The sequence below is a fragment of the Hylobates moloch genome, unplaced genomic scaffold (assembly GCF_009828535.3).
Source record: "Hylobates moloch isolate HMO894 unplaced genomic scaffold, HMol_V3 SCAFFOLD_12, whole genome shotgun sequence".
NCBI lineage: Eukaryota > Metazoa > Chordata > Mammalia > Primates > Hylobatidae > Hylobates > Hylobates moloch.
The window spans coordinates 20,774,467-20,785,828 of NW_026652287.1; positions in this window are offsets into that span (position 1 = coordinate 20,774,467).

Sequence of the window (11,362 nt, forward strand, 5' to 3'; positions counted from 1 at the left end):
TGGGCGACAGAGCGAGACTCCTTCTCAAAAAAAAAAAAAAAAAACATACCAAATTATAAAGACCATCGACACTAGGAAAAAACTGCATCAACTAACAGGGAAAACAACCAGCTAGCATCATAATGACAGGATCAAATTCACACATAACGATATTAACCTTAAAAGTAAATGGACTAAATGCCCAAATTAAAAGACATAGACTGGCAAATTGGTTAGAGTCAAGACCCATCAATGTGCTGTATTCGGGAGACCCATCTCACATGCAAAGACACACCTCACGTGGAAAGACACACATAGGCTCAAAATAAAGGGATAGAAGAATGTTTATGAAGCAAATGGAATGCAAAAAAAAGCACGGGTTGCAATCCTAGTCTCTGATACAACAGACTTTAAACCGACAAAGATCAAAAAAGACAAAGAAGGGCATTACATAATAGTAAAGGGATCCGTGCAACAAGAAGAGCTCACTATCCTAAATATGTATGCACCCAATACAGGAGCACCCAGGCTCATAAAGTAAGTTCCTAGAGGCCTACAAAGAGGCTTAGACTCCCACACAATAATAGTGGGAGACTTTAACACCCCACTGTCCATGTTAGATCAATGACACAGAAAATTAACAAGGATATTCAGGACTTGAACTCAGCTCTGGACCATGTGGACCTAATAGACATCTACAGAACTCTCCGCCCCAAATCAACAGAATATACATTCTTCTCAGTACCACATCACATTTACTCTAAAATTGACCACATAATTGGAAGTAAAATACTCCTCTGCAAATGCAAAAGAATGGAAATTATAACAAATAGTCTCTCAGACCACAGTGCAGCCAAATTAGAACTCAGGATTAAGAAACTCACTCAAAAACTGCACAACTACATGGAAACTGAACAACCTGCTCTTGAATGACTACTGGGTAAATAATGAAATTAAGGCAGAAATACATAAGTTCTTTGAAACCAATGAGAACAAAAACAACGTACCAGAATCTCTGAGACACAGCTAAAGCAGTGTTGAGGGGGAAATTTATAGCACTAAATGCCCACAGGAGAAAGCAGGAAAGATCTAAAATCAACACCCTAACATCACAATTAAAAGAACTAAAGAAGCAAGAGCAAACACATTCAAAAGCTAGCAGAAGACAAGAAAGAACTAAGATCACAGCAAAACTGAAGGAGATAGAGACAGGAAAACCCCTTCGAAAAATCAGTGAATCCAGGACCTCATTGTGAAAAGACTAACAAAATAGACCACTAGCCAGACTAATAGAGAAGAGAGAAGAATCAAATAGACACAATAAAAAATGATAAAGGGGATATTACCACTGATCCCACAGAAATACAAACTACCATCAGAGAATACTATAAACACCTCTATGCAAATAAACTAGAAAATCTAGAAGAAATTGATAAATTCCTGGACACATACACCCTCCCAAGACTAAACCAGGAAGAAGTCAAATCCTTGAATAGACCAATAACAAGTTCTGAAATTGAGGCAGTAATTAATAGCCTACCAACCGAAAAAAACCCAGGACCAGATGGATTCAGAGTCAAATTCTACTAAAGGTACAAAGAGGAGCTGGTACCATTCCTTCTGAAACTATTCCAAATAATAGAAAAAGAGGGACTACTCCCTAACTCGTTTTATGAGGCCAGCATCATCCTAATACCAAACCTGACAGAGACACAACAAAAAAAGGAAATTTCAGGCCAATACCCCTGATGAACATCAATGTGAAAATCCTCAATAAAATACTAGTAAACTGGCCGGGCACAGTGGCTCACACCTGTAATCCCAGCACTTTGGGAGGCCAAGGTGGGCAGATCACAAGGTCAGAAGATCGAGACCATACTGGCTAACACGGTGAAACCCTGGCTCTACTAAAAATACAAAAAAAATTAGTCAGGCGTGTGCCTGTAGTCCCAGCTACTCGGGAGGCTGAGGCAGGAGAATGGCATGAACCCAGGAGGCAGAGCTTGCAGTGAGCCGAGATCACGCCACTGCACTCCAGCCTGGGCAACAGAGCGAGACTGTCTCAAAAAAAAAAAAAAAAAAAAATACTGGCAAACTGAATCCAGCAGCACATCAAAAAGCTTATCCACCAGTCGACTTCATCCCAGGGATGCAAGGCTGGTTCAACATACTCAAATCAATAAATGTAATCCATCATATAAATAGACCAATGACAAAAAACACATGATTATCTCAATAGATGCAGAAAAGGCCTTTGATAAAATTCAGCACCGCTTCATGCTAAAAACTCTCAATAAATTAGGTATTGATGGAACTCATCTCAAAATAATAAGAGTTATTTATGACAAACCCACAGCCAATATCATACTGAATGGGCAAAAACTGGAAGCATTCCCTTTGAAAACTGGCACAAGGATGCCCTCTCTCACCACTCCTATTCAACATAGTATTGGAAGTTCTGGTCAGGGCAATCAGGCAAGATAAATAAAGGGTATTCAAGTAGGAAGAGAGGAAATCATATTGTCTCTGTTTGCGGATGACATAATTGTATATTTAGAAAACCCCATTGTTGGCCGGGCACGGTGGCTCAAGCCTGTAATCCCAGCACTTTGGGAGGCCAAGGCGGGCGGATCACGAGGTCAGGAGATCGAGACCATCCTGGCTAACACGGTGAAACCTCGTCTCTACTAAAAATACAAAAAATTAGCCGGGTGTGTTGGCGGGCGCCTGTAGTCCCAGCTACTTGGGAGGCTGAGGCAGGAGAATGGCGTGAACCCAGGAGGTGGAGGTTGCGGTGAGCCGAGATCGCGCCACTGCACTCCAGCCTAGGGGACAGAGAAAGACTCCGTCTCAAAAAAAAAAAAAAAAAAGAAAAGAAAAGGAAAGAAAACCCCATTGTGTAGCCCAAAACCTCCTTAAGCTGATAAACAACTTCATCAAAATCTCAGGATACAAAATCAGTGTGCAAAAATCACAAGCATTCCTATACACCAATAATAAACAGCCAAATCCCATTCACAATTGCTACAAAGAGAATAAAATACCTAGGAATACAACTTAGAAGGGATGAGAAGGACCTCTTGAAGGAGAACTACAAAACACTGCTCAAGGAAATAAGGACACAAACAAATGGAAAAACATTCCATACTCATGGATAGGAATAATCAATATTGTGAAAATGGCCATATTCCCCAAAGTAATTTATACCATCAAGCTACCATTGTGAATTAGAAAAAACTGCTTTAAATTTCATATGGAACCAAAAAAGAGCCTGTATAGCCAAGACAATCCTAAGCAAAAAGAAAAAGCTGGAAGCATCATGCTACCTGACTTCAACCTATACTACAAGGCTACAGTAACCAAAACAGCATGGTACTGGTACCAAAACAGATATATAGACCAATGGAACAGAACAGAGGCCTCAGAAATAACACCACACATCTACAACCATCTGATCTTTGACAAACCTGACAAAAACAAGCAATGGGAAAAGGATTCCCTATTTAATAAATGGTGCTGGGAAAACTAGCTAGCCATATGCAGAAAACTGAAACCAGACCCCTTCCTTACACCTTATACAAAAATTAACTCAAGATGGATTAAAGACTTAAATGTAAGACCTAAAACCATAAAAACCCCAGAAGAAAACGTAGGCAGTACCACTCAGGACATAGGCATGGGCAAAGACTTCATGACTAAAACACCAAAAGCAATGACAACAAAAAAAGCCAAAATAGACAAATGGGATCTAATTAAACTAAAGAGCTTCTGCACAGCAAAAGAAACTGTCATCAGAGTGAACAAGCAACCTACAGAATAGGAGAAAATTTTTGCAATTTATCCATCTGACAAAGGGCTAATATCCAGAATCTACAAAGAACTTAAACAAATTTACAAGAAAAAAACAAATCCCATCAAAAAGTGGGTGAAGGATATGAACAGACACTTCTCAAAGGAAGACATTTATGCGGCCAACAAACATGAAAAAAAGCTCATCACTAGTCATTAAAGAAATGCAAATCGAAACCACAATGAGATGCCATCTCACCCCAGTTAGAATGGCGATCATTAAAAAGTCAGGAAACAATAGATGCTGGAGAGGATGTGGAGAAATAGGAATGCTTTTACACTGTTGGTGGGAGTGTAAATTAGTTCAATCATTGTGGAAGACAGTGTGGTGATTCCTCAAGGATCTAGAATCAGAATACCATTTGACCCAGCAATCCCATTACTGGGTATATAAATCATTCTACTGTAAAAACACATGAACATGTATGTTTATTGCAGCACTGTTCACAATAGCAAAGACTTGGAACCAACCCAAATGCCATCAATGATAGACTGGATTCAGGAGATCGAGACCAACCTGGCTAACATGGTGAAACCCCGTCTCTACTAAAAATACAAAAAAAAATTAGCCAGGCGTGGGGATGGGCGCCTGTAGTCCCAGCTACTCGGGAGGCTGAGGCAGGAGAACGGTGTGAACCCGGGAGGCAGAGCTTGCAGTGAGCCCAGATCGCACCACTGTACTCCAGCCTGGGTGAGAGAGTGAGACTCCATCTCAAAAAAAAAAAAAAAAAAAAAGACTGTATAAAGAAAATGCGGCACATATAAACTTATAAAGGAAGTTTTGGTGCCACAAAAGAAATAGCGCTCAAATGTAAAATTTTCTTAATTCTCAGCAAGGCAAGTTACTTCTATAGAAGGGTGCACCCTTACAGATGGAGCAATGGTGAGCGCACACTTGGGCGAGGGGAAGGGGTTCTTATTTCTGATGCACGTAGCCCCTGCTGCTGTGTCATTCCCCTATTGGCTAGGGTTAGACTGCACAGGCTAAACTAATTCCAATTGGCTAATTTAAAGAGAGTGATGGGGTGAGTGGTTTGGTGGGAAAAATGGTTATGACAGAGCAGGTAATCAGAATGCGTCAGGGTGGAGCAGGTAATCGAAAAAGGTTGCTTTATGAGGAAGCTAAGTTTAGAAGGCAAAGAATTGAACATACTGACATGTTGATTCTTTGAAAAGAAATTTAGAACTCATATCTAACAACACCATGGAATACTATGTAGCCATAAAAAAAGAATCAGTTCATGTCCTTTGCAGGGACATGGATGAAACTGGAAACCATTCTCAGCAAACTACCACAGGAACAGAAAACCAAACACTGCATGTTCTCACTCGTAAGTGGGAGTTGAACAATGAGAATGCATGGATCCAGGGAGAGGAACATCACACACGAGGCCTGTCGGGGGCGGGGGAATAGTGGAGGGATACCATTAGGAGAAATACCTAATGTAGGTGACAGGTTGATGGGTGCAGCAAACCACCATGGCACATGTATAGCTGTGTAACAAACCTCCACATTCTGCACATGTAGCCCAGAACTTAAAGTATAATAATTTTTTTTTAAATGCTAACTTTGGTGGAAGTGTCCCAGATGTGTCTTTTTTATAGGCAGAACAAGGACCCTCTTCAACAAAGAACAGGCAGCTTTCCTTCCTTCCCCTGTCTGTTGCTTCAGGGTACTGGGAACAGGGAGCAAACACAACCACTCACAGCAAAGAGAGATTTCTGTTTAGATGAGAAGCTGAGGAACGAGATGCCTAGCTGTCTCCCTGGCTGAGCAGAACCAGGAGTCCCCTGCTCTCCACTGCTGAGGCCATTGCACTGGGCTGCCTCTTGAGAAATAAGTACCATTCGAAAAGTGTACCATCCACTAAAGAGAAGATACTCATCTTCATTTGTCAGCAGGGAACTACAGATTAAAATGACAATGTGCCGGGTGCAGAGGCTCACACCTCTAATCCCAGCACTTTGGGAAGCCAAAGAGGGAGGATCACTTGAGGTCAAGATGGAGAGTTCAAGACCAACCTGGCCAAAAAGGCAAAATGCCATCTCTACTGAAAATACAAAAATTAGCCAGGTGTGTTGGTGCGTGCCTGTAGTCCCAGCTACTCTGGAGGCTGAGGCAGGAGAATCGCTTGAACCCAGGAGGCAGAGCTTGCAGAGAGCTGAGGTTGTGCCACTGCACTCCAGCCTGGGCAACAGAGCAAGACTCCGTCTCAAAAAATAAAAAAGATAAAATAAAATAAAATGTCAATGTGATATACTACACCACCAAAAGGATTAGGAAGACAATACCATGGTTGGGGAAGATGTGGAACAACAGAATTCTCATACACTGCTTATGAAAATGTAAACTCCTATTTTGGAAAACTGTTTGGTACTATCTCTACACATACCTATAAACCCAGCGATCCCACTCACAGTTAATAAACCCAATAGAATTACCCACATTTGCCAAAGGACATGTGTGAGAAAGTTCACAGCAGCACTGACAGTCACAGCCAAAACTGGAAGCAAGTTGAAGGTCCATCAACAGTGGAATAAATTTTGTTTTCTTTTTCTTTTTTTTTTTTTTTGAGACAAAGTCTTACTCTGTCACCCAGGCTGGAGTGCAGTGGCACGATCTAGGCTCAGTGCAACTTCTGCCTCCCAAGTTCAAGCGATTCTCGTGCCCCAGCCTCTCCAGTAGCAGGGACTATAGGTGCCCGCCACCACGCCCAGCTAATTTTTGTATTTTTAGTAGAGACGGGGTTTCACCATGTTGACCAGGCTTGTCTCAAACTCCTGACCTCAAGCGATCTGCCTGTCTTGGCCTCCCAAAGTGCTGGGATTACAGGCGTGAGCCACCGCGCCCAGCCAGAATAAATTATTGGCATACAATGAAATACTGTACTGGAAGAAAATGAACAAACCACTGCTACATGCAACAACATGGGTGAGCCAGTAACATAATGATCAGCAAAAGAAGCTAGACCTAAGAGGCTACTTAATGGTAGGATTCCATGGATAATGTTGAACGTGGACAGTAATAACTGACAGTGATAGAATGTCAAGGCGTGGGTTACGTTTGTACCGGGATGGGGAGAGTGGCCTGGGAGTGTGAGGAGTGTTGTAGTATCTTAGTAACGTTCTGTTTCTTGATTTGGGTAGTGGTGACAAATATGTGTTCACACTTAGCTGTACACATCCATGCACTTTTCTATAGGAACGTTGTACTATATAGGTGGTTTCTTATAAGTAGGCCAAAACAGGGAAAGTCAAGAAAGAAAAGCACACATTCTGTCTTCATGAAACCAAGAGACATCTGTAACTTCAATCACAATTTATGAAAAAGGACAGCTGATGAAAGAATAATAAATGACTTAGAGTATATCATAAGAAGCAAGATTATTTGCACTGTCTTTAAAAAAAAATGTAATGGAGAAGAATTGGAGGCCCCATGTGCCAGGGAAAAACAGAGATTGGAAGTTCATGTAAAAAGCAGTTAGAATTAACAAGACCAGAAGTTACATATATTTGGAGAAACAACCTCAGAAACTCACAGCTCCAGCCCTGTGGTATTTGGAGAAGGAATGACCAGACCAAAATGGGGACAAAATAAAGTCTGTCTTCTGAACATCCCAACCCCTTTCACAGTGCCACTCCAGGTTTAGACTGCAGACCAGAAGACCTCTCTCTAAACTAACTCTGAGAAAAGACCTATAGAGATTGACTTCTAGGGATTGCCAGTGAAAATGCCACCTGATTGCCCTACAGTGAAAACCAGCAGTTGAGGAGAGTTGCTCTTAGTGCCCTATGCTTACATACATAGCCAGCCAGCCAAGAAGTATCAGAAGGAAAAGTCTACAACATAAAATACTGAAGTGAAAATAACTCCCAGGAAATGGACAACACAAAGAGTAGAAGATATCAAAAAATAACTATGATGCAAAAGTATAAGAAAAAGTATCCATTAAATAGGGGAAAAAAAGACTGTGAGAGGATAAAAGATACAGGTTTTGAAAATTACTATTAGAGGCCAGGTGTGGTGACTCAGACCTGTAATCCCAGCACTTTGGGAGGCTGAGGCGGGTGGATCACCTAAGGTCAGGAGTTTGAGACCAGCCTGGCCAACATGGTGAAACCCCGTCTCTACTAAAAATACAAAAATTAGCCGGGTGTGGTGGCAGGTGCCTGTAATCCCAACTACTTGGGAGGCTGAGGCGGAAGAATTGCTAGAACCTGGAAGGCAGAGGTTGCAGTGAGCTAAGATCATGCCACTTGCACTCCAGCCTGGGTGAATATACGAGACTCTGTCTCAAAAAAGAAAGAAAATTAGTATCAGAAATAAGCTTAATATAAGGATAAAAGGATAAAGCTGACGAAATCTTCCATAAAGTAAAAATGACAAAGAAAATAAAAATGATCAGTCGAAGAGGGTCAACATCCAACATCCAACTGTAATTGGAAATCTGCAAAGAGAAAAAACAGGAAAGAAATTGCCAACATAATAATAGGAGAAAATTCTGAAAAACAGGAAGAAGACCTAAGTTCCCAGAATGAAAGTGCTAAGTGTCACTCTTTGAATAGAAAAATAATCCACACCAAACTAGGGATAGATGGGCTCCTAAAAAGCTTCAAAGGAGACTGGTTATATGCCAAGTCAGAAAGAATGGCATTGGACTATAAAAACCTAGAAAGTAAAAGTGAGGCTTTCAGGACACTTTTAATTTCAGCTAAGATAGATTAACGGAAATCAGACAGCTCTTCCTTAAAAGAGAATACCAAATAAAATGCAGAAGAAATGATCCAGTTAGAGAGTCACCATATGAATAGTAATAATTCAGGCAAGAATCATCCTGGATGCTAAAACTAGTAGATGAAGGTTTGATAAGGAGCAGGATTATGTATAATCTCAATTATCTCCCCACCAAATAGTTACTTTACAATGGAGAAACATGGCAGACTAATGTCTTAACCAAGTAATTAGTTGTTTCCAGTAATGGAACTGACACCATGTGCCTCTGATATCATGCATTGGGAAAGATACATCATCATCTCTGCTATTCCTCTCAAAACCACATAATCAGAATCTAATAATAAGAAAACATCAGACAAACACAAGTTACAGGACATTCTGCAAAATCACTGGCCTATACTCCTCAAAAATGTCAAGGAAAATAAATCTAAGAAGTTATGCCAGAGTAAGGAGGCTAAAGAGGCATAACTAAATACAAGGCATGATCTTGGACCAGAGGAAATTTTTTTTTTTTTTTTTGCTATAAAGGTCATTATTGGGATAACTGGTAAAATTTGAATAAATTTTATAAATTAAAGTTTGTATCAAAGTTAATTTCCTAATAATGGTTGTAGTAAGAGAACATCCTTGTTCTGAGGAAATACATGCTGAAGCATTTGAGGTTAAGAGGCACAATGTCTGCAATCCCCTCTCAGAGTTCAGGGAAAAAAATTATCAACAGAAGGCCGGGCGCGGTGGCTCACGCTTGTAATCCCAGCACTTTGGGAGGCCGAGGCGGGCGGATCACGAGGTCAGGAGATCGAGACCACGGTGAAACCCCGTCTCTACTAAAAATACAAAAAATTAGCCGGGCGTGGTGGCGGGCGCCTGTAGTCCCAGCTACTCGGAGAGGCTGAGGCAGGAGAATGGCGTGAACCCAGGAGGCAGAGCTTGCAGTGAGCCGAGATCGCGCCACTGCACTCCAGCCTGGGCGACAGAGCGAGACTCCGTCTCACACAAAAAAAAAAAAAAAAAAAAAAAAAAAATTATCAACAGAATGCTAACAAATGTGATAAAAGCTAAAAACTGCAGTGTTGTCAAATGCATGATTTGGAAATATGGCAGTGAATACCAGAAAAAAAAAGCTTAAAAAAACTAAAAGCAGTCAACTCTTGGGAGAGGATTTTGGGAGAAGAGGACAAGGAATTATTTTAAAACTCTTTTTAGCTGTATTTGGCTTTAGTTGCATACAGCACTTTTTTTTTTTTTTTTGAGACAGAGTCTCTGTTGCCCAGGCTGGAGTGCAGTGGCACGATCTCAGCTCACTGCAAGCTCCGCCTCCCAGGTTCATGTCATTCTCCTGCCTCAGCCTCCTGAGTAGCTGGGACTACAGGTGCTTGCAACCACGCCTGGCTAATTTTTTGTATTTTTTAGTAGAGATGGGTTTTCATCGTGTTAGCCAGGATGGTCTCAATCTCCTGACCTCGTGATCTGCCTACCTCGGCCTCCCAAAGCGCTGGGATTACAGGTGTGAGCCACCGTGCCCGGTGCATATGGTACTTTTTAAAAGTATATTCGTTATAAAACATTTAGAAACTATAGGTTACTTTAAAAAATGTCAAACAGGCCAAGTGCGGTAGCTCACGCCTGTAATCCCAGCACTTTGGGAGGCCGAGGTGGGAGGACCACTTGAGGTCAGGAGTTTGAGACCAGCCTGACCAACATGGTGAAACCATCTCTACTAAAATACAAAAATTAGCCCAATGTAGTGGTGTGCACCTGTAATCCCAGCTACTCAAGAGGCTGAGGCAGGAGAATCACTTGAACCTGGGAGGTGGAAGTTGCAGTGAGTCAAGATCGCACCACTGCACTCCAGCCCAGGCAACAGAGCAAGACTCTGTCTCAAAAAACAGTGTAAAACCAACCAACCCCCTGCTATTTTACTCAATGTCTAATCCAACCAAAGGCAGAGTGGGGAGAGTTTGACTTTCTGACAGGTCTATCTCCACACCCCAACAGACAGTAAAGGGCAACATGACTGCCTCTCTGGCCCAGCTGGGGAGAGGACTTAGAGCTGCCCTGGATCCTTCCTCCCAACTTTTTGAAGTCCCAGGGGGATTTCAATGACAGCAGAAGCCATGCAAGTCCGATTCCTTCCAGTTTCTTTCACCCAACACATGAAAGTCTCACTGAGCTAAGGTGATTTTGTTTTACTGAGATATAACTGACATGCACTAAAAGATCTAACCCTACTGTGTATTGTTTGTGTGTGCGCGCACGCACACGCGCATGCAGCTTTTTTCTCTCAGGATAATTCTTTTCAGAGTCCTGCCTCTGCAAAGAACTGGCCGCATGGTTCCCGTGTCTAATGTTCCATCTATGAAATAGGGCAGTTCCTCCCACCTTTCCCACCCCAACAGGTTGTTGGAAGAACAAAGGAACTCAAAATGACCTGCGGTGCTCGATGGTCCTATACAGACAGAGGCACTGAGGGGTAACAGCTAATCCTGCTAGGGCTCAACTCCTCTCAGGATGAAGGCTTTTGAAGAATCTGCTTATCTCTATTCAGTCAGAGGCACCCATTCTAGCCCCAGTCATCACCACAGCTACAGCAAGCCTGTCAGTTTTCTCAGAAGTCCAATTTAAAACACTACACGTTCAATGTCTGTGTACTCCGAGAAGGGACTCATGGTGGAGCTGCAAGGGTTACTGGAGTGCCAGAGAAAGCCCAGCCCTGCTCACCTCCTCCAACCCCAGGGCTGACTCCAGCCCACCCTGGCCTCCCTGCAGTCTCTAAAGCACACAGGAGAAGGAACCACA